The sequence below is a fragment of the Cetorhinus maximus genome, chromosome 19 (assembly GCF_964194155.1).
Source record: "Cetorhinus maximus chromosome 19, sCetMax3.hap1.1, whole genome shotgun sequence".
Taxonomy (NCBI): Eukaryota; Metazoa; Chordata; class Chondrichthyes; order Lamniformes; family Cetorhinidae; genus Cetorhinus; species Cetorhinus maximus.
Window position 1 is genome coordinate 44,823,459 of NC_135897.1, and position 22,481 is coordinate 44,845,939.

Genomic DNA, 22,481 nt, shown 5'->3' on the forward strand with positions numbered 1-22,481 from the left:
CTGGGGAAAATCCAAGGACTGCAGGCCAAGATCCATGTGGATCCAGAAGCAACCACTCACTTCATGAAGGTGAGACTAGTGCCATATGCCTTGCATAAAAAAGTCGACATTGTACTGAACAGAGTATAGAAACTGGGCGTCATACAACTTGTTCAGTTCTCAGAATGGGTAGCACCTATAGTCCCCGTCCTTAAACCTGGTCAAAGCGTCCGAATTTGTGGAGGCTACAAACTGAAGGTTAATAAAAGTAGCTAAGCTAGACAGGCACCCCATTCCAAAAATCGAAGACCTGTATGCCAAGCTAGCAGGACGGACAAGTACATAAAGCTTGACATGAGTCGTGCTTATCAACAATTTTAGTTGGATAATGCCTCTCAGGAGTTTGTCACCATTAATACCCACAAAGGGTTGTACCAATATACACGATTGCCTTTCGGTATCTCCTTCGCTTGTGCCACCTTTCAGGGAACAATGGAAAGCTTACTGCAGGGACTGCCCCAGGTTCTAGTCAATTTAGACGATGTATTGGTGACAGGATTCACTGAAAAAGAGCATTTGATAAACTTAGAAGAAATCATAAAACGTTTCTTGCAAGCTGGAGTGCATTTAAAAGCGAGGGAGGCAACCTATTTGGGTCATCAGGTAGATTTACTGGGTCTCCACCCAGTTGAGGAGAAAGTGAGAGCCTAAGAGAGGCACCTGCGCCAATGAACGCCTCAGAGCTCACATCAGTCCTAGAAACGATCAACTATTATAGATGGTTCTTACCCAATTTGTCTACAGTGTTGGCCCCCCTGCATTCTCTACTCAAAAAGAACCAATGTTGGTCTTGAAAGACACCCCAAAAAGAAGCTTTCATTAAGATGAAACAATTGTTGCACTCGTCAAATCTATTAGTGCATTACAATCAGAAGAAAAGATTGGTACTGACATGTGATGCATCTCCCTACGGAGTGGGAGCAGTGCTCTCTCATCGGATGGATGGCGGCACAGAATGGTCAATAGGTTATGTATCAAGAACACTCACCACAGTGGAAAAGGGATACTTGCAGGTAGAAAAAGAAGGCCTGTCCATCATCTTTGTTGTCAAGAAATGTCACCAGTACGTGCACGGCCACCATTTTACAATCATTTCAGATCACAAACTATTGCTAGGATTGTTTGGGGCTTTAATTCTGGCAGCATACAAATAAACTGGCAATCAAATCGCAAATGCCAATGCCCTTAGTTGTATACAAGAAAATGATGAGTACGTCCCAGTTACACAGGAACTTGCTTTACTGTTAAATTTCTTAGCTTCCTCACCACATCAAAGACTGGTGAGGAAGCTATCTCAAGTAAGAGAATAAGTGCTGCATGGTTGGTGACAGGAGCCTGTATCTTTTTTTTTCATTCATTGATGTGGGCATAATTGCCCTTGTTTAGAGGGCATTTGAGTCAACCACATTGCTGTGGGTCTGGAGTCACATATAGGCCAGGCAAGGGCAACAGATTTCCTTCCATAAAGGGCCAGTTTTTACAACAATCCACAATGGTTTCATGGTCATCATTAGACATTTAATTCCAGATTTTTATTGAATTCAAATTCCACTAGCTACTGTGGCAGGATTCAAACCCGGGTCCCTAGAGCATTACCCTGGGTCTCTGGATTACTGGTCCAGCAACAATACTGCCACGCCATCGCCCCCTCTGTCAAAATGAAATCGTACTTCAATAGAAGATATTGAAATAACCGGCCAGGATGGCATCTTATTGTGGGGAGCATGAGTGATAGTTCCTCCAAAGGGAAGGGAGCCACTTTTAATTGAACTACATAGTGGCCATCCAGGAATTTCCCAAATGAAGACCATAGCACACAGCTATCTATGGTGGCCTGGGATGGATGGTGGAATAGACAGTTTAATAAAGTACTGTGTGCTATGTCAGCAACTGCAAAAGCTGCCAGTGACAGCTCCGTTACACCCATGGGAACAGTCAGGTAGACCCTGACTATGTTGGATCTTTCCTGGGAACAACTTTTCTGCTCATTGTCGATGCCCATTCAAAATGGTTGGATGTATATGAGGTGAAGTCACAAACGTCGGCCGCTACAATTGAGAATCTATGTCAGAGTTTTGCCATTCACAGACTACCAAAAATTGTTGTTTCCAATAATGGCATGGCATTTATGAGTGCTGAGTTTCAACGGTTTAGCAGTCTCAATGGTATCATCATGTGAAAACTGCACCATACCACACTTCATCAAACGGACTGGCCGAAAGGGCGGTTCAAACGTTCAAGGCAGGCATGAGAAAGCTAACTGGTGATTCCTTGGCAACCAAGCTAGCATGCTTTCTTTATCATTACAGGACTACTCCTCACACAACAGGTGTCACACCTGCGGAGTTATTGTTGAAATGGCGTCTCAGTACGAGATTGAGCTTAATAATGCCAAATTTAGACGGGAAGGTGGAAAAAAGTCAGGGAAGCCAGAAAACTGGACATGACTGGCATATTCGCGAGAGGAAATTTACCATGGGAGAACTGGTACATGTGAAGAACTTCGGGGAAGGATCAAAGTGGTTAATGGGTGAAATAAGTGTGGTGACTGGACCTCTATTTTACCAGGTGGATGTGGAAGGCCAGGTCATTCATAAACATGTGGACCATTTAAGAAAGAGAGAGGCAAATCACCAAGATATGGTTCCACTGGGTCTGTGTTTCTTGTTGAGGATTCTCAACCCAGAACTGACATGTCTGATGTTCCTGTAAGAGTTGAGGATACAGGACTGCAAGTGCCCACCGAAGCACCTGATGTTCAGGCAACTCCAGAAAAGGAGGTTCCTGACAAAGAATCTGAAGTTGTGGAGCTGCGACGTTCCACACGTACCAGGAAACCACCTGAAAGACTGAACTTGTAAATTCCTTACCCAGTGTAAATATTATGTTGTCTTGAGTTAAAGGGGGAAGAATGTAGTAATTATGTTTTATTTAGTGTGTAATGTACCTTTAAGAATAATACTTGTTCGGCAAGATCATATGATCTGTAGTAAGCAATAGGAGAGTAGCGCAGCCTACCTCTGCAGTCAGTGTAGAGATAGAGTTGGAGTAGTAAGTACATGCATAGTTGCTGCTGAATATATTGTAAATAAACTTAATGAGTCCACCCAAGAAGTGTCTGCAGATTAACTCTATCGTTAACAGCACAATTCAGCCACCCTACAACAATCTCCACAAAATTGAGGATGAGGTCTGTTGGCAATGTAGAATTGTAATAAAATTGTAATAATGATGGACTTTAATTCTAAAATTGAATGAGAGAGGGTATATATGCAAGGTCAAAATGGGGGAGAGTTTCTTAGGATTGGGGATGGTTTCCTTCATCTGCACATGCTACAAGGGAAGATGGAGTGCTGGTTTTGTTTCTGTGTAACTTTGCAGGACATGTAAGCAGTCTGAAACACAGAAAAACTGTGACAGAGTAAGAGTACCTACAATTTCACCAGCTAACCACAGGCATAGTGAATAAAGAAGTTTAAAGAAGTTCTTTAAAAAAATGCAAGTACAGACATTGACCAAAGATGGATACAGATAAATTGACCACTTCTCTGGAAAGTCCATATCAATTGCACTGCAAACCTGCTCTGAGATGTTGCGTGGAAGTTCATACCTAGTGGGGAGCCGGGGGTAGAGGGTGGGGGTTGGGTGGGGTGGCGTGGGGGTGGCGGGTGTGGGGGGGGGGGGAGGGGGGGGGTGCGTTGTCAAGGCCCACTTCAAACAGGAACATTCTTGAAAGGAAGGCATTAAAGATTCAAAATGCTGGATTTCAATGAGATAATAATCAGACATTCTAAAATTCCCTGTGGCGGGTGAAATAATCCCATCTCCTGTTGATTTATATCTCAAAAGTGTGTCAAAAGGTTTCTGAGATGAAGGATCAAAAAAACTGGGACTACTACAACAATGGATGCAAGACATGCTAATTGAATTCCCTTCCAGGAATGTACAGACATGAGTTTAAAACTGGATCTGACGAACAGAGGGAAAAGAGATAAGCAGGAAGAAAGGAAACATGACAGTCATCTGAAGCCCTGCTGGAAAAGAACGGAAAATCTCCCTCTCTCCAGAAGCAAAAAGTGTATATTCAAGAGTGCAGACCTGAACAAAGCCAACTGCAGGATTCTACTGGAAACCACCTAACTTTAATGGCCGCAATGTTCCACAATCTATGCCTCATGGACGAGCAAATTACTTACTCATTGTTGTTTTTTACTTTTATTTGGGCTCTAATTTTCTTATTTCAGATATCTGTGTGTGTGGGACTTCACATCTTTATTATTTTTCTCAGGTTTTAGTAACTAATAAATTTACACTTTCTTTGACACACGAAAACCTGGTTTGATTGGCTCCTTGTTAAAAAGTAAACACGTTTGGATTGGAGAAGGTATCTATGGGGGAAATAAATCTTTAAAAATCTTTGTTGCAACCGACCAAGAGAGCTGAATAAAAGGCAAGCCAGCTCACTCCTCCTCACCTGGTCATAACACATGTCACGACTGCTCATTAAAAGGCTAACTCATTGGAATCACGTTGCACCTCCAATTTAAGTACCCTGACAGCGGCTAATTAGAACTTTCTGTTTTGCGCTATATATAAGTGGCATGTGCCTGGTAAGCTTCACTTCACCCATGATTTTGAGGTCAGTAGATGTTGCTTTCACCTTCCTTTTGCACTGTTAGTGATATATATCAGGTGCCTGTAGCACAAGCTGCTCCAAGGCTGAGAGAGGGGTGGGACAGAGGCAGGACTGGTGGGAGAGGGGGGGAAGGACCAGAGGGGTAGGGTAAAACATCGGCAGGACTAGGTGGGTGGCAGGTAGAGTAAGACAGAGGCAGGACTGGGGAGGGGTGGGCTGGAAGGACCAGAGAGGCAGAGTGAAAGATTGTCCGGAGGACAAGTTTAAGAGACTTTACAGGGAAAGTGGCCACGTGGTCAGGGCATGTTTAAGAGACTGTCTGGGGAATGTGGCCACACTGTAAGGGGCATGTTAGAGGTCTTGGTCCTGGTCTTGGGCGGTGGAAGGCCTCTTTGGACAGTGACGGTTGTACTGAGAATTGTGCGTAAGGCATGGTCAGTCATCTACAGTGTTTGGCCCTGGGTGTTCGAGGCATGGTACTGGGATGCAGAGGTAAGTTGGTAATTCTAAGGTCTTGGCGGGGGGTAGTATTCGATGGTCTCATAGTGGGGGTGGTGGTCTCTGAAAGTAAGGGTGCAGGTGGCCTCGAGAAGGGGAGGGGGTCAACAGATTGACAACCAGCAAGGGGACATCAACGTTGAAGGGAACAGGGGTGGAACAGGAATATTCACATCAACTATAGTAGGGTCAAGGGTAATGGTGGGGGCTGGTTACAGGAGGAAATGGAATTAGGAGGCAGTGTTGTGGAGAAGGATGGGGGGAGCTTGGTGAGTGACGGGGGAGGTTGGAGGACGTTGGTCACACACATAAACGCTAGCAGAACATCTTCATCTTTACTGAGTAACGACGCAGTTGGAAAAACAAGCAAGAAAAAATTATATGGGAGGGGTCTCAAAGTGTGTTGGAAGAGTTCCGGGCTTCTCTTTTGGGCTGAGTGAAGGGGCACTCTATTAATTATTTGCTCAGGCCATGGAGAACAAACATCAGCTGATTATTGTTTTTGAGAGTCAATTGCCCATTGAAAGAGAAATGTTCCCTGACTAATGGTGCACACTCAAGCAAGAATCCATTATGTTTTGGGGCTACATTTAAGTTGGTATGATTGGCCACCTGTTCCCGACAGAGACATGTAAAAAGGGACGGAGGTTAAATCATTCAAGGTCCATGGCTGCTGGACAGAAGTTACATGCAGGCTTCAAGCCTCAATATTCCCAGTTTAATGGTCATGGCTTACAAAGCACAATGCTTAGCCTTGACAAGGCTATGTTCTCTATATAGCGTGTCTAGGGTTGTGGAAGCAAGCTGACAGTTGCCTAAGGCCTCTCACACATGGCTATAATCATCCTGGTCAAGGACCTTTTTGTGAATTCGCAGTCATGTCTGAAGGGAAGATCATCCAGGGGTTTTCCAGGGGTGGCCTGGGAATGCCATGTCTAGGTGGAGGCCAGGTCAAGGGATTGCACTGGCCTCCAGGCTTGGAGATGGAGGAAAAACAGTCAAGGGAAAGTTTAAATAAGTTCCCAAATATATTCACTGACAGGAGGGCCCCAAGAAGTCCAAGATGTTCCAAAAGAGGGGCAAATTCAATGAGGACCAGTGGTCTGACCATGCGTATATAGAAGACACCTGTCATATATGGAGATGAGCAAAAGACAATGCCGCAGGCACCTTCATTTGTCCAGGCATGCGGTTCACATTCACATTTTCCACCTTCTCTGTGAAGAACTGATGCCATTAGGAGTTGGAGGGCATCCCATGACAGTGGCTTTGAAGGTAACCACTGCACTAAACTTTTTGCCAGCAGGTCCTTCCAGAACTCCACTGTGGACCTTTCTGGCATCTCCCAATCAGCAACACACAAATGCATAAAGGAGGTGATGGATGCTGCTTTCACTGGAGCTCATTGGTATGTCCAGTTCCACATGGATGGTCTCCTTATTTAAGAAAGGCTATATATGCATTAGAGGCAGTTAAGAGAAGGTTCACTCAACTGGTAACTGGGATGGGGAATTATCTAATGAGGAAAGGTTGAATAGGCAGGACCTGTATCCATTGGAGTTTAGAAGAATGAGCGATGATCTTATTAAAACAGATCCTGAGGGGGTTTCCCCTTATAGGAGAGACTAGGACTCAGGGACACAGTTAATAAGTTAATAAGCGGTTTTCCATTTAAGACAGAGCTGAGAAGGATTTTTTTCTCTCAGAGGAAGAGCGGTGAAGGCAGGGTCGATGAATATTTTTAAGGCAGAGGTAGATAGATTCTTGACTAACATGGGAGTCAAAGGTTATCAGGGTTAGGCGGAATGTAGAATTGAGGCCACAATTGGATCAGCCATGATTTTATTGAATGGCAGAGCAGGCTCAAGGGGCTGGATGGCCTACTCCTGCTCCTAATCTGTATGTTTGTATGTTCCTGTGCTCATAAGCCAGGCTGCCAGAGCTGTGGGATTTGCACACATGTGGCCTTGAGAGCTCCCTGGCAGCAGCTTGTGAGATTCATCAGTCAAAAAGGATTTCACTCTCTGAACATCCAGCTAATTTGTGATCACAGAAGGCAGATCCATAATGTCTGTGCTAGGTACCCAGGGAGCTCTCAGGACTCTTACATCTTGACCCACCCGCAGGTGCCACAGATCAGTAAGGGACCTCGGAGCTTACAGGGCTGGCTCCTCGGGGACAAGGGATATCCCCAGAAGATGTGGCTCATGATGCTTGTTTGCTGTCCCCATAGTCCTGCTGAAGAGAGATACAGTGCTGCACATTCCACCACCAGGTCCTTGATAGGGCAGACGGTAGGCCTCCTGAAGATGCACTTCCAATGTTTGACTGCTCAGGCAGGGCTCTCCAATACTAACCACAGGGAGGGTCCCAGTTCATCGTTTGCTGTGCCCCACACAACCCCATGCTGCAAAGGGGGGATGTGTTGCCTGAGGGAGAAATAGAGGAACAAAATGTCTCCTCTGACAAGAAGGACGTTGAAGGGAATGGATCTGAAGAGGCCTAGGATGTAAAAGTGCTACATGAAGATGTCATTGCATGGGTACAACATGCCTGTGACAACCTGATAGCTACAAAACTCCAGGATGAATAAAGTGCAGACACATTCTCATAATAGTTAATTTCTTTTGCCTTTGCTGCCTGAAAGGCCCCATCATCTTTTATTTCAGAGATAAATTCTCTAGAAAGTTTAATTCTCTCATAATGGTTTTGGAAATATCGGTACTCACCATCTTCCCTCATGATGGGATTATCCTTGGAAGGGCTTCAGCCGCTAAGTCACTGAGAACCCTGTCATGCAATGAATTCCAAATTCAGTAGAGTACTGTGCCATATGCAAGGACTACTTAAAGCCTTGCTAAGGAGCCATGCAGGTCCAAATAAAGATCCATGTGACACCCATGTGTCACTGCGTCCGACAGCTGTTCACCCGTGTCTGTAAGATGATCACCAGAATTTGAACCCAAGCCTCCTCTAGGACTAGGTCCCACCAATGTGTGTGTACCTGTGCTGGTGGAAGGTGCAGATCAACGCTATGACAGTGCTTCATCTAAGGATATTGAGGCTATCTCCTCAGGGGTGGCCTAGGATCTTGGGCCGTGGCATCTGGAGGATGATGTCCTCCTTTTTTTGCTGGTACCAGGAATAGAGAAAAAAGAGAACTAGTGATTGACTAAGCAGTCTCATGCATTAAAAATCAAAGTCATTGCCCTCATCTTGTAGTTTGATACTGGATGCATCTTCACTGAGTTGTTGGGGGAGACCAGCCTTGTCTTCCACACAGGCATGTTCTCTCTCTCCTCTCCTGCCAGCTCTGCAGTCTGTTCTTTAAAGGTACTGAGGCGATGGATTTCTGGTGTTCCACCTCGCGTCTTTGCACGCTCTCTTTTGTTATGAGATAGGGATATCTTGTCCTGCAGAAAGACAGAAGGATTGATTCTGAGGCTAGTGGGTGAATGAGCAGTTCAAAAGCATGCATGCCTGTTGTAATTGCTGAACCCTCTCCAGTAAGTGATTGAGAATCCGTTTGTCTAGACACTAATATGAGATGGGGAGCTTAAAGTGAATGGCACACATTCAGTGCTGATGTCCCATCTTCTGGTCATGTGTGACATCCCTGTGCACTTTAATCCTTAGACTGCCTGATGCCTTTATGAAAGTGTGAGTTTGCACTGAGTAGATGTTTCACTTACCCTGGCGGAGCGCAGCAGGTCAATCATTCTCTTCTGCACTGTAGGCCGGTCCTTTTTCGGCACCGCAGGCGCTATCAACCCCAGTGATTTCCTCCCAGGCTGTCGTGGTCAGGTGGGATAGCGTCCTGCTCCCACCCCACAGAAACAAAACATTCCGCCTTTCAGAGAACCTCCAGGGATTTGTCGCTAAACTATGAGGCTGAAGATTGCTTTCTTCTCTTTGACATTCTCCTTCAGTGTTGAATGACAGCCAGACTGAAGCTTCTGGCCTGCAGTGAGTCCACGTGCCACTTAAATATTGCGCCAGGACCTTCAATCCCATGAGGTAATGGCGGGCTGGGCAACTTCCTGCCCACCCCGATGAGATTCGCCAAGATCCTCATGAATGCATAATTGATTGTCAGAAGCTGAGTTTCTGTGACATGTCAGACAATGGCATTTTGCGAAACTCAGCATGCCACATAGAGTAGTGGGAGATGTCTGCAGCCTCCTAGAACAAAACCTGCTGCCTGTTGGACCTAGCGGCCATGCTTTATCTGTGGTTGTTTAAGTTTCTTTCGCTCTCAACTTTTTAGCGTCTGATCCTTGCAGTGCTTTGCCAGAGATATAGCCAGGATCTCTCAGACGGTGGTCAACAAATGCATAAGACAGATCTGTCTTTTGTGTCATTTGTAGCTCAATTAGTAGCACTCTTGCCTCTGAGTCAGAAGGTTATGGATTCAAGTCCCACTCCAGAAACTTGACCATAACTTGACCTTATTGAGTGTATTTAAGACAGAGATAGTTAGGTTCTTGATTGGTAAGGGGATCAAAGGTTATGGGGAGAATGGGGTTGAGAAACTTATCAGCCATGATTGAATGGTGGGGCAGACTCGATGAGCTGAATGGCCTAATTTCTGCTCCTATGTCTTATGGTCTATGGTCTTATAACAATCTAGGCGGGCCCTCCAGGGCAGTACTGAGGGAATGCTGCACTGTCTAAGGTCTCGTCTTTCAGATCAGACATGAAATAGAGGCTCTGTCTGCTTTCTAAGGTGGATGTAAAAGATCCCATTGCAGTATTTCAGAGAACAACAGAGTTGTTATCCCTGATTATCTGGTCATTATCATATTGTTTTTGTGGAAGTTTACTGTCCGTAATTTGGCTTCTACGATGATTAAATAAAACTGTAACTATGGTTCAAAAGTACTTCATTGTCTGTAAAGCACTTTGGGACATCCTGAGGTCATGAAAGGGGCTATATTAATGCAAGTCTTATCTTTATTCTCTTCTTTTTGTGGCTGATGGCTTGTTTGCCAGGGCTGTCAATTATATAAACTTCGTCTCTGATGATGCCAGTCAGAATGAGCGAGCATAAAAGCAAAATACTGCGGATACTGAAATCTGAAATAAAAACAGAAAATGCTGGAAAAATGCAGCAGGTCTGGCAGCATCTGTGAAGTGAGAAACAGAGTTAACGTTTCAAGTCCATATGACTCTTCTTCAGAGCTGAAAAGAAGTAGAAATGTGATGGATTTTATACTGTTTAAGAGGGGATGGAGCAGGTCAGGCAAAATAGAAGGTCAGGGATAGGTGGGAGCTCAGGAGAGATTGACAAAGATGTCATGGGCACAAGATAAAGGGAGTGTTAATGGTAGTGTTAAATACTAAAGAAGGTCCTGATAGTGGCATAAAGGTAAGGTAGCTGAATGTGTTAATAACAGAGCAAGGGTCAGCGCTCTGAGAAAGCACAACAAGTGCCCTTTAGGGAAGGAAATCTGTCATCCTTACCTGGTCTGGCCTACATGTGGCTACAGACCCACAGCAATGTGGTTGACTCTTAAATGCCCTCTGAAATGGCCTAGCAAGCCACTCCGTTGTGACAAACTGCTACAAAGTCACAAAAAAGGAATGAAGCAGGACAGGCCAGCCAGCAGCGACCTAGGCATTGGAAACAACAACGGCAATCTCAGCCCAGTCGACCCTACAAAGTCCTCCTTACTAACAGCTGGGGGCTAGTGCCAAAATTGGGAGAGCTGTCTCACAGACTAGTCAAGCAACAGCCTGACATAGTCATCCTCACGGAATCATATCTTACAGATAATGCCCCAGACACCACATCTTCATCCCTGGGTATGTCCTGTCCCACCGGCAGGACAGACCCAGCAGACGTGGCGGCACAGTGGGAGGGAGTTGCCCTGGGAGTCCTCAACATTGACTCCGTATACCATGAAGTCTCATGGCATCAGGTCAAACGTTGGCAAGGAAATCTCCTGCTGTTTACCACGTGCCACCCACCCTCATCTGATGAATCAGTGCTCCTCCATGTTGAACACCACTTGGAGGAAGCACTGAGGGTGACAAGAATATACTCTGGGTGGGGGACTTCAATGTCCATCACCAAGAATGCTCGGTAGCACCACGACTGACTGAGCTGGCGCCGAGTCCTAAATGACATTGCTGCTAGACTGGATCTGCAGCAGGTGGTGAAGCAACCAACAAGAGGGAAAAACATACTTGACCTCATTCTCACCATCCTGCCTGCCACAGATGCATCTGTCCATGACGGTATCGGTAGGAGTGACCACCGTACAGTCATTGTGGAGGTGAAGTCCCGCCTTCACATTGAGGATGCCCTCCATCGTGTTGTGCAACACTACCACAGTGCTAAATGGGATAGATTTCGAACAGGTCTAGCAACTGAGGACTGGGCATCCATGAGGCGCTGTGGGCCATCAGCAGCAACAAAATTGTACTCGAACACAATCTGCAACCTCACGGCCTGACATATCCCCCACTCTACCATTATCACCAAGCCAGGAGATCGACCCTGGTTCAATGAAGGGTGCAGGAGGGCATGCCAGGAGCAGCACCAGGTATACCTAAAAATGATATGTCAACCTGGTGAAGCTATAACACAGAACTACTTGCGTACCAAACAGCATAAGCAGCAAGTGATAGACAGAGCTAAGCAATCCCACAACCAACGGATCAGATCTAAGCCCTGCAATCCTGCCACTTCCAGTTGTGAATGGTGGTGGACATTTAAACAACTCACTGAAGGAGGAGGCTCCACAAATATCCCCATCCTCAATGATGGGGGAGTCCAGCACATCAGTGCAAAATATAAGGCTGAAGCATTTGCTACAATCTTCAGCCAGAAGTGCCGAGTGGATGATCCATCTCGGCCTCCTCTGGATGTCCTCAGCATCCAAGATGCCAGTCTTCAGCCAGTTCGGTTCACTCCACGTGATATCAAGAAATGGCTAAAGGCACTGGATACTGCAAAGGCTATGGGGCCTGACAATATTCCGGCAATAATTCTGAAGACTTGTGCTCCAGAGTTTGCCGTGCCTCTAGCCAAACTGCTCCAGTACAGCTACAACACTGGCATCTATCTGGCTATGTGGAAAATTGCCCAGGTATATCCTGTACACAAAAGGCAAGACAAGTCTAACTGGACCAATTACCACCCCATCAATCTATTCTCCATCATCAGTAAAGTAACAGAAAGGGTCAAAACCTGCTCACTGATGCCCAGTTTGGGTTCCGCCAGGGCCACCCAGCTCCTTACCTCCTGGCCTTGGTTCAAACATGGACTAAAGAGCTGAACTCCCAAGGTGAGGTGAGAGTGACTGACATTGACATCAAGGCCGCTTTTGACAGAGTGTGGCATCAAGGAGCCCTAGCAAAACTGGAGTAAATAGGAATCAGAGGGAGAACTCTCCACTGGTTGGAGGCATACCTAGCACAAAGGAAGATAGTTGTGGTTGGACATCACTGCAGGAGTTCCTCAGGGTAGTGTCCTAGGCCCAACCAACTTCAGCTACTTCATCAATGACCTTCCTTCCATCATAAGGTCAGAAATGGTGATGTTCACTGATGATTGCACAACGTTCAGCACCATTCATGACTCCTCAGATACTGAAGCAGTCCCTGTCCAAATGCAGCAAGACCTGGACAATATCCAGGCTTGGGCTGACAAGTGGCAAGTAACATTCGCGCCACACAAGTGTCAGGCAATGACCATCTCTAACAAAAAACAATCCAACCATCACCCCTTGACATTCAATGGCATTACCATCACTGAATCCCCCACTATCAACATCCTGGGGGTTACCATTGACCAGAAATTAAACTGAACTAGCCAGATAAATACTGTGGCTACAAGAGCAGGTCAGAGGCCAGGAATCGTGTGATGAGTAACCCATCTCCTGACCACCCAAAGCCTGTCCACCATCTACAAGGCACAAGTCAGGAGTTTGATGGAATACTCCTCTCTTGCCTGGATGAGTGCAGCTCCCACAACACTCGAGAAGCTTGAAACCGTCCAAGACAAAGCAGCTTGCTTGATTGGCCCCACATCCACAAACATTCTCTCCCTCCACCACCAATGCACAGTAGCAGCAGTGTGTATCATCTACAAGATGTACTGCAGAGATTCGCCAAGGCTCCTGAGACAGCACCTTCTAAATCCATGACCATTACCATCTAGAAGAACAAGGGCAGCAGATAGATGGGAACACCACCACCTGGAAATTCCCCTCCAAGTCACTCACCATCCTGACTTGGAAATATATTGCCGTTCCTTCACTGTCGCTGAGCTAACTTCCTGGAACTCCCTTCCTAACAGGACTGTTAGTGTACCTACAATACATGGACTGCAGTGGTTGAAGAAGGCAGCTCACCACCACCTCCTCAAGGGCAACTAGGGATGGGCAAAAAATGCTGGCCCAGCCAGCAAAGCCCACATCCCATGAATGAATTTTTTTTAAAATGGCCCTGTGTGTGGGGAGTGTGTTGGGGACAAAGGATAGGAAAAGGATAAAAAAAACTATACATAACAAAATGAAAGAATAAAAAATGAATCAATAAATAAAAACGGTGATGAGAGCACTGCATCATCAACTGTTCACATTGTTCCTGGGGATACCTTTCATAACGCAAGTTTTATTTGGGTTGCACCAATGGACCCATGTCAGAAGCATGTGCAACCGCCACTCTTTCTGGGCCCTGATGCCACTGATTCAAAGCAGTCCTGCAAACAATCAACCACCCCTTGCACATCCACTCCTGCCCCACCCATTTGTCCCCATCAATTCATGTTTTCCCATTCCCTGTCAAACAAGTTAAAAGGCAACTTTCCACCTAGCAACCAAGAATGGGAAAGACAGGAAAATGGAGCAAGGGAATAAAATGTGCTGGAACTAATGAACAGAAACTCCACAACATAACATTTTCTCATACATCCCTGTTCATACCTTTGTGCAAGTATCATGCTTCACTCTTTCTTTTACTTCTGCTCCCACTTGGAGTAACTTTTGTGGCTTTAACAGAGATTAAGGCAGGCTGCTTGGATCCCTTCTCTGAATGCTGCGATGTTTTTTGTCAATGTCTTCAGCTTTTTGAGTCCAAGAGGGCCCCACTGATGTTAAGACTACCTGTTCCTGTACAAGGCAGACTCAGTCTTCAGAAAGACAAAGCAGCAAGTGCGGCACTGACTAAGGTAGGAGCAATGAGTGAGAAAAGAGTGGAGTCCTCATTTTCAAGTCCTGTTTCAGCATCATTCCTTGTGTCTTATCCACAGTTCATGGCTGCCACTCTGCTGCAGAGCACTTTGTTGTGGATCAGTTTTGAGGCCATGGTTAAGGCACCTGATGCCCCGTTTAAGATCTGTTGTCATCTAGGATCTGCACAGTCGTGGACAAGATGTGCATGGATTCATTTCATTGCAATCAGATGTTCCACAGATTTGGCCACTATCCATGGAAGAACATATTATCACGATGCTGTGTGACATCAAAACACTCCGTGCTTGAGGCAGGCTTCTCCATTCTCTCTGGAATCATGATCAGTTTGCTTGGGAGGCCTGTCAATCCATTGCACTTTGTCAGCTGCTGCTCAATGATTCTCCTTTTTCATTGAAGGCCTCCAGGGGTGCAGCATACGTCTAGCTGAGCAGAACTTGGAGAGCGCGACGTCCTCTGCCATGCAGTCCCTGTCTCCATCACATCTACTCTTGCTCACTTCTGAAGTGAGAGTCAACAGGTGACAACCCCACCATCTGTCTAACTGATCTCACTGAAGTGCGAGTATCTGAGCTGGTGTACTTGAGCCGTGTGCCTGTGTGTCCTCAGAAGGAAAGGTTTTCTGAGAATGTTGTTGTCCTTGATATCCACCAAATGCTGCTGCACCAGGAGGCCTTAGCTTAAATAAAGGATATTAATTCATAATGGATGGGAAATAACATTGCGACCTATTAAGATGACCATTATTTCTCCTGCTGTCGAAATCAAGTCAATGTGACTGAGTGCTGTAAGACCTGTGTGTTGCTGATTGCTACAGTTTAAAGTTCCAGGCTTCCCAACTTCAAGGCCAGGAATGTCACCACTACCATTGTGATCTGTGAAGGCTCACCTAGAGATCCCTCCCTCTTTTACATGTGCTTTGCTCTCTTTTCCTGCAATGGGGAAAGAATAGAACAATGAGTAATGGTGATGATAATGCCATGTGTTCACTTGATAGATGCAGCGCATTTAATGAAGGTGATTACCTGGGAGAAACATCAAATTGAATAAGGATGAGAGTGGGTGGTAGCGGCAGACAGGGGCAGATGGATAGATGGGGGATGTGAGAAAATGTATAGAGCAGGATGGGTGCGCATGCAAAATATATGGTTTGAGGAGTGATATGACGGCGTAGGCTTGACTTTGCAAAGTGAGGAAATGGGCACAGCAGGATGTAGGTAAATTTGCAATTGTACTCACCTTTTTGGAGCTACTTAGGTAATTTTAAAGCACTTCCTACACTGAAACCAGTATGTGACACCAAGCTCCTACTGCTGACCACCTTGCCCATCTCCAATCACACCTTGGTTCATCTCCAGGTTTCTTCCACCCATTTCTGAGCATTTTTCCAGCTACCTACTGACCCCAGCAGCACATCATAATCTTTGAACATCCGAAATACTTTGTCACAATTCCTTTTCTCAAAATTTCTCCAAGTTCCATCTTTAGATTAACCTTTTAAATACTGGAGTTAGAATCACCTTACATGGGTCCTCATCAGACCCACCGCTGTGCATTGGTTGGCAAACCCAGGAGTAAAATGTGCTACTGAGTCAGCTGAGTTTAGAAAACCTCCGACCGGCGTGCTGTACTTGCTTCCAGGTTTCCAACACTACACCGTCCACCCCACTCCCAGCTCATCTTCAAGTTAATATTGGCTCTTGTCACTGTTTCAGTTTGCTGCATATCTCATTTGCTGTCACATTTTCTTGATCCTTGAAAATATTAGAGAATAATTATTACCATACCATGCATTTTCTATGCTATTAAACTATGCTACACAATGCAGTTCATAGAGCTATGAAGAAGTTCACTGTTGTGTCTCTGGACTGATCTTCATCTTCATAATGAAAGGTAGCTTAAACCCAAATCAAGCAGTCCCTGGCATTTGACCTGCCTTTCATGGGAACTGCAATGATTCACCAAGATCTGTCACAGATCTGACTTGAAACTTCCTTTTGATTTCCAGAATATAAGGAAATCCAGATGGTAGTTAGCTAGACATCCACAGTGCCATCCATAGTCAAGATCAAGGACATCCAATTGACCTTCTTGCTTTCTTGCTAAACCTGCAAGTCAAACATAAAACTTCACAGAAACAATGAAGTTTATAGCTGAATTGAATTACCTGGTCTCCTGCCCGGAATGCAAATCACCTGCCCAAAACATTGGGGATTATCTGCAAATTATTTCCCATTCAACAACGTTGCTATAATCAGCACTTGCACAGCTAAGCCTTTTTGTGTGTGCCATGACTGTAATGAAAGGAAACAACAAATACATTCTTCATAGAAACAAATGTTTTATTTCTGTTACGTAAGAATGTAAGTAAAAAAGAGAGTCAAAGATGTGATGTGATTTGCAAGTAAAGGGAAGGTGAAGACGCTTTAAATATTTTACCTCAGCTTTTAGACAGGAAAATGAAAATAGGCCTGTGGTAGTACTAAAAAGGATGTGGAAACATTGATACTGTAAATGAATATTCAAAAGGAAACCTTATTAAAGTTGATGGGGACTACAAATTGTTTACATTCTAGAATATTGAAGAAGATAACAAAGGTGCAAACCATAATTTTCTAAAAATCTTTGCCGATGATACCTGTGATGAAGGTCTTTGAGGCTGGTAAGTGTTACACCTCGGTTGAGGAAAAGGGAAATTATAGGTGTTAGTCTTACCTCTTATGAGTAATCTTCTAGGGTGAAATTTTCCCTGACCCCATGCTGCTGTCAGGGCCTTGTGGGTAACAGGCAGGAAAATTATTACCAATGGAGATGAAATTGCAGATGATGGACCTATGATTTTCCAATAAGCCGCCCGCTGAGGCATGCTGTAAAGTTTCCTTCCTAGAGTCTAAAGTATAGGAAAATAATGAATATGTGAAATAACTCAAAATAATAGAGAACACTTAGAAAGGCAAAGGCTAATCAGGCAGTCAGTATGGTTTTATAAAGAGCAGGTCATGCTTATCTAATGTTGAATGTTTTGAGAAGTCACACTGTGTATAGACAACAGGAATGTTGGTATCATAGGGTTTTCAGGAGATTTTTGATAAAGTGCCACATAAAGGATTTATTATGAAAGTTCAGGCAGATTTTATTAAAAGAGAATGTAGCTGCATGGATAAAGGGATAGCTGGGGGACAGAAAGTCAATGTATAGAAAATTGATGTATTCTTTTGGCTTGGTGAGATGTGAGGTGGAAGGCTGAGGAGTATTGCGCCAAATACTCTTATTTTTCATTAGATGCTACATAGACATTGGAGGGTGATGTTGAGTTTTGCCAATGTTTATCAAATGTAGGGAGAATAGCAAACTGTAAAAGAGAATGCAGTGGAATGTAGACAAATTAGCAGAGTAGGCAGATGAGTGGAACATGTAATGACATACAGAGAAACATGAAGCCACACATCATGTGGATGAAAAACAGTATAAGGAAGTATAACTTTAAATTGTAAGAGTGGAATAACAGTGAGATATTGAGATATCAAAACAGAATGACTGCCGTTTCTCTACGATTTCTGGTGCTCTTCCACAGAAGTTAGTGGGCGAGCCAAGGAGCCTCCACTGAAATCTACTCATACATCTTTAAAGGTGGAATGGCAAATAGATTTTTTTGAAAAAAGGCAAATGACATTCTGAGGTAAGCTTCCATTTTCACGGCCTGTCCAATTTCCACTTCAATGGAATGAGAATGGAATAGATTCTACAACGGACATGTGGATCACCCTGCCAGGCGATGAAGATGAAAATTTATCCTTGAGCATTATACATGGGGTTCTATCAATTAAACAGGTGGTATTAAATTAATACAAAAGATTGATTAGGCCTTAACAAAGACTTTGCGTGCAGCTCTGGGCACCCCATTATAGGAAAGGTATGAGAGCCACGGAAAGGATACACTAAAGATTCACCAGAATTGTACCACAAATAAAAAATTATAATTGTGAAGAAATGGCTTGATTTTTTTCCTGCCCACAATAACAGATGGTTTAGGAGGATGTACTAATAATTTTTCAAAATGAGGAACAGTGTGACAGGGTAAATGGTGAAAGATTTTGTTACTTATTCGCCAACTATTGGAAACAGAGTGCCATAACCTGCAGGATTATCATCAAAAATTGAAGGAGGTAATGAAAAGAAAAAGTCAGGTCAAAGGCTATTGGAGCATTGAATACTTATCATAAGTGGCTAGTGAGAGAAAGACTGTAACCTTATTTAAATCTCACCCTAACCTACATCAAGTTCCATCGTTGCTAACCTCACTGACATATGATGGCTCTCAGTGCCCCAATGCCTCACTAAAAATTCTCATCCTAATTTTTAAATCTCCCTATGGCTTCACTCTTTGCTATCAAAACCTCCTCCAGCCCTGTGCCTCTCGATCGCTCCATTTCTCTGACTTGTGCATCCACACAATCACTGGCAGTTGTGCTTCAGCTGTATAGATCCCATGCTTTGGAAATCACTCAATAAAACCCATCTGCCCCTACACTTCCTTTTCTTCTTAAGGCCCTCCTCAAAAGCCAATTCTTATGCTTGGATTTTCATGGAGTCATGGAGGCTCCCCAGATCTGGAAGTCCCACACCCCATGTCCAGCAGAAACCATTTTCACCATGGTGGGATCAGGGGCAAGAAGTGATTTCCACATGTGGGAAACCCAAACTAAGCAGGGCCCTTTAAACTCAGTGTTGAGTTCAAGTAGATCCCATTTTTACTGCTGCAATGTGGGAGTTATGAATTTTTCAAATACATATACATGCTTCTGAAGGGTAGGTAGATATTGTAAAACTATCAAGTTGTCAAGTTATTTTATCCCCAGCCTTTCAAATTTTTTTTTAAAAACTGCCAGCCTCTGTCTGTGAGAGTAAAATAAAACTGGTCTAGCAGTTTCAATAGCTCCTTGTTGACATAATCCTAAATGCTATCATTCAAGCATTATTAGTGCTTAACTACTTTCCACGGCCTATCATTATCACAGGGGGGTCTGTAAGTTCACAGTTTGACTGGTAGCTCAAAGATATTATTAAAAGGTTAGCCGATTTTGATACGGGGTCATGAATACAAATGTTTGCTTTTAATAGGCATTGAATACTTGAGGGGATTTAAATGTATTGAATGGGTTTGCATGAATGAGTGTGTTTCTTATAGTGAAGTCTGTAATATATATTTAGATCTTATCATTTCATCTCACCATGACTTCTGAGGTTTGTCCATGGTGGGTACTAGCTAAGCCCCTGTGGCGGCTTCTGATCTGTGTCTGAAGACCGAAGGCTGGACTCCATTCCAAATCATTCCCCATGAACGAATATCCCACCATCCGGGGCACTTTTCCTGAGGTAGATGAGGCGAGCAGTGAAATTTCCCAGCTCTGCAACCTGCCTCAGGAGCAAAAACCCAGGCCTAAGTCTCAAACTCCAATAGAAATGTTTAGTCAGGCTGCTTTTGAATCAAGAATTTTGGAAGAGAAATTCAACATTGTTGTGCCCATTATTCATGTCATGCATCAGTATTTACATTACATTCTCAATCCAATTACTTTGGTTCTTAAATTGATAGGCTTGTTATTGATCTATTTTATTGCTCTGTTTGCAGTCAACCTGACATGTAAGTCAGTGGCTGTTCAGTTCATTCAGAAATTAAGGATTAAACTCTACCTTGGCAAGAATCAATGAATCTAGTTTTGTTCCAGTGTGTTTATGTCGCTCTTATTGTTACTCTCTGAATTTTTTTCCCTCCTTCTCTCCCGAAGTATTGACTCCTTCCCAGGCTATAGTTGTTCATGTGATGTAGGCAAACCCACAGTGATGTTAGGGAAGGATTTCCAGGATTTTGACCCAGCGACAGTGAAGGGACAGCAATATATTTCCAAGTCAGGATGGTGAGTGGTTTGGAGAGGAACTTCCAGGTGGTGGTGTTCCTATGTATCTGCTGCCATTGTCCTTCTAGGTGGTAGTGGTTGTGGCTTTGGGAGATGCTGTCTTAAGAGCCTTGGGGTGTTTCTGCAGTGCATCTTCTAGATGGTACATACTGCTGTCACTGTGCATCACTGGTGGAGGGAGTGAATGTTTGTGGATGGGATGCCAATTGAGTGGGCACTTTGTCCTGGATGGTGTGAAGCACCTCGAGTACTGTTGGAGCTGCACTCATCCAGGCAAGTGAAGAGTATTCAATCACACTCTTGACTTGTGCCTTATAAATGATGGACAGGCTTTGTGGAGTCAGGAGGTGAGTTACTCGCCACAGGATTCCTAGCCTCTGACCTGCTCTTGTAGCCAAAATATTTATATGGCTAGCCCAGTTCAGTTTCTGGTCAACCGTAACCCCCAGGATGTTGATAGTGGGGAATTCAGCGATGGTAATGCTATTGAATGTCAAGGGACAATGATTGGATTCTCTTTTGTTGGAGATGGTCATTGCCTGGCACTTGTGTGGTGTGAATGTTACTTGCCACTTGTCAGCCCAAGCCTGGATATTGTCTAGGTCTTTCTACATTTGGACATGGACTGCTTCAGTATCGAGGAGTCATGAATGGTGCTGAACATCGGGCAATCATCAGTGAATATCCCCACTTCTGAGCTTATGAGGGAAGGAAGGTTCACCTATCCTGTCTCTATCTCTTTGTATCTCTTGGCATGTTGAGCTTTATTGCAAGGGGATTGGAGTTCAGGAATAAAGAAGCCTTGTTACAATTGTACAGGGTTTTGGTAACACTGTCTGGAATACTGTGTGCAATTTTGGTCTCCACATTTAAGGATGGATAAACTTGCACTGGAGGCAGTACAGTGAAGATTCACTAAATTGGTCCCTGGGATGAGGGGGTTGTCCTATGATGAGAGGCTGAGTAAACTGGGTTTATATTTTCTGGACTTTAGAAGAATGAGAATCCAAAATTCTGAAGTGGTTTGATAGGGTGGACACTGAATGATATTTTTAGGTTGGTCGGGAATTCTAAAACATGGGGGTACAGTCTCAAGATAAGGGGCCAATCATTTAGGACTGAGAGGAGGAGAAATTACTTCGCTCAAAAAGTTGTGAATCTTTGGAATTCTCTACCCCAGAGGGTTGTGGATGCTCCATCGTTCAATACATTTAAGGCTGGGGTATACAGGCTTTTGGTCTCTCAGGTAATCAAAGGGCATGGGGACTAGGCGGGGAAATGGAGTTGAAACGTAAGATCAGCCATGATTGTATTGAACCGTGGAGCAGGCTCAATGGGCCATATGGTCTACTCCTGTTCCTATTTCTTACGTTCTTGTGGGGCTTGCATTTGAGAATGGGAGAGACAGGCTAAAATACTGCCAACAGAAAGGGTGTGATGAGTCAGTGCTAAAATGGAGGACTAAAAGTCAATCGGAATAAGGAAGAAGAAGAAAGGCGAGAGAGGCTGCAATTGGCAGGGTGAGGCTAAATCTCTCTTGCGGGGCAGTGGGAGGACTCCAGCCCACATGGAGTGCTGAGTAAGGCTTTTACTCAGTGGAACCTACAGCTCCCACTTCCTTTCACTACTGGGTTTCCTGACACTCAGGAGATCCATGCAATTTGCAGTGAATTTAAAATTGAGTTCCCAATTGCAATGTGGGAACCTGATTCAAATATGTTAATTAAGTGACTTAACCACCAATGTAAAAATGGCAATCTCCGCATTTCATTATTTTTTTTAACCCAAGCCTGCCCCCTCCTCCCTGGGAAGTGCTGCTAGGCAGAAGTAGAAGATGAAAAGGTATTGATGCTGAACTAAATGTGTTGAGTGTAACACAGTTTTCAATGTGTAAACTCCCTGGTGTCTCCCGAGTTAAACCTGGCAGTGGAGTGCTCTTAATTCATATTCAGTAACTCAGTATGTGACACTAATTAACCCTGCTCAGCACTCCATTAAGACTAAATGCCAATGTAAAGAGTCTTTATAAGTTTGGCTATAATTCCTGATATAAATTTGGCACTTGTACAGAAAATGTTCTTCACTGCTTGCTCATGAAAGTTTACTTAAATTGACTTTCAGCTTTAGTAATAACTACCCAGTTTCTTCTGTTTCTGCCAATGCACATCCATAAATGAAATTTCTTTATTT